Below are 5898 nucleotides of genomic sequence, written 5' to 3'. Positions count from 1 at the left end.
CTCCCCTCCACCCTTCCCCGCCCCGCAACCATAAGTTCGTTCTCTAAGTCTGTGAGTCTATTGGAGACCCTTTGTTTGCAAGCAATAGAAACTGAATTCAAACTAATGTAAGGGGGAAAAAAGAAAGGTGGGGTAATTTATTGGATACTGGAATTGTTCTCAGAAGAAGCATAACAATTCAGCCTCAGGAAAGCATGAATTTCAGTAACTGAACTCATATTCTCTCTCTCTCTCTCTCCCCTTTTCTCTGCATTTCTTTTCCTGTGTGGACAAGTATTTTCTTTTTTTAATTAATTAATTAATTAATTAATTTTTGGCTGTGTTGGGTCTTCGTTGCTGCGCTCGGGCTTTCTCTAGTTGTGGCGAGCGGGGGCTACTCTTCGTTGCGGTGTGCGGGCTTCTCATCGCGGTGGCTTCTCTTGTTGCGGAGCACGGGCTCTAGGCGCGCGGGCTTCAGTAGTTGTGGCTCGCGAGCTCTAGAGCGCAGGCTCAGCGGTTGTGGCTCACGGGCTCAGTTGCTCCGCGGCATGTGGGATCTTCCTGGACCGGGGCTCGAACCCGTGTCCCCTGCCTTGGCAGGCAGCCTCTCAACCTCTGCTCCACCAGGGAAGGCCCTGAACGAGTGTTTTTTATACTTCAAGGGAGGTGCCTGTGGAGAACTCTCAGTCACATCACAGCTTCGCCACCTAAGAGGAAAGGAAAGTTCTTTGCTTCGTCTTCCCCTGGAGCTATATTTTAAAACCCCATGAAAGGGTCCTGTCTGTCCTGACTTGGGTTGCGTGCCCCTTCCTCGAGCTAATTGCCGTGGCTGTGGAGGTGAGGTACTATGATCTGCTGAGCTTGTGTCAAGTACGCACATCATCTGATTGGCCGCACCCACTCGGACCACGTGGCTGGAGTGGGGGAAGAGCAGTGTCTCCAGAGAAGAGTGATGTTACCTGAGGAAGCATGGGACGGTGTGCTGGGCAGAGAAATGCGTGCTATATTCACTGGCCATGTCCGCTCTATTAACCATATCAACATAGCAATTTTTCTAAGTGCCTGCCATGATTACAGTGCTAAGATCCTTAGGGTGAGCTACAGGACATATGTGAGCACATGACTCCCACCCTATCGTTGGGGGCGGGTGGATGGGGGTGGGTATGTGTTAGAGGAGTGGGCTGTGAACAGGACATCTGGGATCAGTTTAGTATGAGGTATAAGGTAAGAGATTCTACCTAATAGTTTTCCAAATGATCGCGCTAGACCCATTAAAGTTCGATTCTAGTGTCATAATTTTTTTTTTCTGTTGAAAATTTAAAAAATGAAAGTCCAGTTCACATCTCCCTTTTTTGACTCCTCTGGGTGTGTTTCTCTGTATTTCCCCTCTTCCCTGGCTCTCTCCTGGATACTATGTCTCACTAATTATAAGCTTTGTAATGATTTCTTTTGCACTGCATATCACCTGGGGTGGTAGAGAGGTGGATGTTTATATTAACTCAGATGAAAGACGATGACAAGCAGTATCACAATGAGCAAAATTAACCTCCCTTTTGTGGTTATTACGTCTGGGACCATACTAGACACAGGATGTGTTACTCAAGACTTAACTTCAAGGGACAAAAACCCAGCTAGTACCAAGTGAAGTAAGTCAGACAGAGAAAGACAAATATTATATGATATCACGTATATGAGGAATCTATAAAATACTACGAATGAACTTATTTACAAAACAGAAGCAGACTCACAGACATAGAAAACAAGCTTATGGCTACCAAAGGGGAAGGGGGGCCTCGGGAGGGATAAGTTGGGAGTATGGGATTAACAGATGCACATTACCATACATAAAATAGATAAACAACAAGGATTTACTGTATAGCACAGGAAACTATATTCAATATCTAATAATAAACTATAATGGAAAAGAATCAGGAAAAAAAAGAATGTGGATATATACACATATATGTATAATCAAATCACTTTGCTGTACACTTGAAACTAACACCATATTGTAAATCAACTATATTCCAATGAAAAAAAGAAGTAAAGTAAATTTAAAGAAGAAAAAAAGAACCAGCTAGTACTAAGTTGATGACTAGTACTAAGGTGACAAAAAGTTAGACAAAACGGAGAATGAGAAACTAGAACCTTGCAGAGACCCTCCCCTGCTTCTCTGCGTGTGTGTTGGCTTTCTCTGAAAGGTTGGGGGCCAGGATGTTGCCAGGCCAGCTCCTCCCAGCTTGACACCAGACAGAGGCAGACACTTGCTCTCCTGGTGTCAAGTTTACAAGCCTGGGTAAGGGTTTTTACTTGGGATAGGTTGGAGGTTGAACCAGCATCAGTCGCCAAAACTGAGACCTGTCTTCGGAGGTCAGGCAGGTCACATAAAGGGAAGGGATAGCCTGGTAGAAGCCTGGGGTTGGTGGGGCCTGGAGCAAGTGAGAGAAGCCATCACCCACAAATGACTTAAATTCCTCCCTTCCCATTCCAAACTTTGAATAAGTGAAATAAAAATATGTGTGCTGGGGACTTCCCTGGTGGTGCAGTGGTTAAGAATCCGCCTGCCAGTGCAGGGGACACGGGTTTGAGCCCTGGTCCGGGAAGATCCCACATGCTGCAGAGCAACTAAGCCCGTGTGCCACAACTACTGAAGCCCGTGGGCCTGGAGCCTGTGCTCTGCAGCAAGAGAAGCCCCCACAGTGAGAATCCCGCGCACCACAACGAAAGTAGCCCCCGCTCGCCGCAACTAGAGAAAGCCTGTGCGCAGCAACAAAGACCCAATGCAGCCAAAAATGAATAAATAAAATAAATAAATTTATTTAAAAAAAATATGTGTGCTGCCTCCAAAGGCCACACTGGCTGGGGAGGAGTTTGCAACCTTTGAGCTAGAAGGCCTCAAGAATGTCTTAGCAATTGTGTAAATGAATCTGTGACTTTGATCATAAGCAAACCAAAGTGGGAGGAGTCTTTCCAGCCAGGAAAACACTATTTCCCAGAAGGATAATGAAGGCAGGGATATGCCAGTTTGGGAGAAACTGCAAAGCATCCTTCCCTTTACATTTCATAAAACTCAGCAACTTCCCAGAGTGAGGTCATAAATGCCTTTAAAAAATTTTTTTTATCACCCTAGGTTCAGAAAATTCAGTCACGTAAGTTCAGTCTATGCTTATAGTTTTGTATCCTTTGGTTGGATTGGGTTCTCACTGGACTCAGTCAGGGTCAAGTCAAAGGCATGATGGTGGAAGGGTTTCTGACTCTGAGGCAGGGGAAGTTCAAGGGCCTTGGAGTCAGGTCATGGTAACCTCCACAGAGGTGGTGCATTAGATTTGTCCAGGCACTTGTGGGAGGTGAGGGAGTTGGGGCTGGGGCAGGGCGGGGGCATGGTCACTCATTTGATAATTCGTTCATTTAGTAAACTTTCTTTCAGCTTTGAGCCAGGTATTGTTCTAGGGTGGGTAATGAACAAGATGGACGTGGTCCGGCTCTCACAGAATCTACATTCCAGAGCAGGATGTGCTTTAATGAACAAGATGGATATCACTCTAAGGCTTGGACTTGGAGGATCAGGAAGGCTTCCTGGAGGGGGTGATATCTAAATTCTGGAGGATATGGAAGCAGCAGCCAGGCAAATGGCAATGGGTGAGAGGTCAGTGGCCCAAACTTCCCAGGTGGAATTAAATATGCAAACCAAGAACATGCTTAGGGACCAGCAAAGCAAGGATATCAGAAAATGAGGGGGAACATTTTTTGGGAAAGAATTTGACATTGAAAAACATATTAAAGTGCCCATTTTGGAGAAAGCAAAAACTCTGTGGGACTGCCATCCATGTATTTTTCAGTGAAGCCTCCTTTTTATTTTGAACTAGATGTGGGAGACATGGCATCATAATCTTTTTTGTGCTTAGGGCCACTGAAGGTTCTCAGGAGCTGTCCTGGCCCAAGAGGTGGGAGGGAGGTCTGTGGCCTCCCATTTCTTCCCTTCCAGGTACCTCGCTCAGCTGGTCCTTCCCCTCCAGGGCTCAGCCTGCCTACTCACACCTCTCTTGTAGAACCATTCCCTAGCGTGCCTATTAAAATTCACTGCCTTCATATTCCTTCCCCCCTGCACCTCTAATCCACAGCGACATGGGTGTTAATGATCACATAGCATATAAATTACTCCCATAACTGAGTAAACTAGATAACCTTTAAAGATGGCCTGATTCCACTGTAATAAAGAATTTTAATAACAGTCAATGACTACTCATAGTCATTCTTAATTTTGATTTCTTTTTCAGTTATCCCCCATCTCAATAATTAGAACAACAATAATGGGTAACAGTTTTGGCCATTATTCAATGGCTCTCTTGTTGAAGAGGGTGACCGCCAGCTGAGTGACCTTGGAGGCACAGGCTACATAATCTCTGTGTGCCCCCATCTCCTTATCTGCAGAGTGATGCTTTTCTTCATCCATTTTGGAGATAACAGTCTAACTCTTAAGACTGTTGCAAGGCATGACTTAGTATGAGTTTAGAGTCTGCCTACAACATAGTTTTTCCCCAATTTTTTCTACTACTAACAGAACTCTTCTGAATTGCTTATTACCTAATTATTATATTATTACCTGCATCACAAATTATTTCCTTATGATACATTTATTGACTAGAAGGGTAAGAACATCTTAAAGGCTGCTAATGCACGCTGACTAATTGCTTTCTAGAAAGCTTCCCATCACTGGTGTATGGGAACACCCATCTCACCACACCTTCATATTCATCTTCGTTGTAAAATTCGTAGCTTATTTATAGGTTTCTCCTTCGTTTGATTTTTTTTAAAAAAATTATTTATTTATTTTTGGCTGCATTGGGTCTTTGTTGCTGCGCGCCGGCTTTCTCTAGTTGCAGCGAGCGGGGGCTACCCTTTGTTGCGGTGCCCAGGCTTCTCATTGTGGTGGCTTCTCTTGTTGTGGAGCATGGGCTCTAGGCGCGCGGTCTTCAGCAGTTGTGGCACTCAGGCTCAGGAGTTGTGGCTCGCGGACTCTAGAGCACAGGCTCAGTAGTTGTGGCGCACAGGCTTAGTTGCTCCGTGGCATGTGGGTTCTTCCCGGACCAGGGCTCAAACCTGTGTCCCCTGCATTGGCAGGTGGATTCTTAACCACTGTGCCACCAGGGAAGTCCCTCCTTCCTTTGATTTGAGGGTAAAGCTTTTTAAATAGCCCCACGTTTATTAGCCATTTGTATTTTTTCTTTTATGAGTTTTCTATTTTATGTCCTTTGCTCATCTTTCTATTGGAGATGTGTTTTTTTCTTATCAATTTGTATGTGTTTCATACATAAAGATATTAACAATGGGTAGGATTTTTTAAATAACAGTTTTATTGTGATATCATTTACCTACCATACTATTCAACCATTTAAAGTGTACAATTCGAGGGACTTCCCTTATGGTCCAGTGGTTAAGACTCTGCACTCCCAATGCAGGGGGCCCAGGGTTCAATCCCTGGTCGGGGAACTAAGATCCCACATGCTGCACAGTGTAGCAAAAAAATAAACAAAAAGACACCAATTTCTAAAAAAAATTATTTTAAAAATAGTGTACAATTAAATGGTTTTTAGTATTTTGACAGATTTGTGCAACAAATCAATTTTAGAACATTTTCATCACCTCAAAAAGAAACCCCATGCCCTGTAACTATCACCCCTTATTCTCCCATCCCCTCCTGGAGTCCTAAGCAATCAGTTGACCTCTGTCTCTATGGATTTGCCTATTCTGTACATTTACTATAAATGAAATCGCATACTCCATGGTCTTTTAGGGCTGTCTTCGTTCACTTAGATAATGTTTTCAAGGTTCATCCATATTGTAGCATGTATCAGGACTTCATTCCTTTGTTTTTTTGTTTTGTTTTGTTTCGTTTTTTTTGTGGTACGCGGGCCTCTC

General features: G+C 44.1%; 1 non-coding gene across 1 annotated transcript; it reads left to right on the top strand.

Annotated features, from left to right (window-relative positions):
- Nucleotides 1-5395: 5395 nt before the first annotated feature.
- Nucleotides 5396-5469, top strand: TRNAG-CCC (transfer RNA glycine (anticodon CCC)). Its single transcript has one exon. It is a non-coding gene; the product is annotated as a tRNA-Gly (tRNA).
- Nucleotides 5470-5898: the final 429 nt, after the last annotated feature.

The sequence above is a fragment of the Lipotes vexillifer genome, unplaced genomic scaffold (genome assembly GCF_000442215.2).
Source record: "Lipotes vexillifer unplaced genomic scaffold, Lipotes_vexillifer_v1.1 scaffold492, whole genome shotgun sequence".
NCBI lineage: Eukaryota > Metazoa > Chordata > Mammalia > Artiodactyla > Lipotidae > Lipotes > Lipotes vexillifer.
This window is presented reverse-complemented; position numbering and strand designations above follow the sequence as displayed.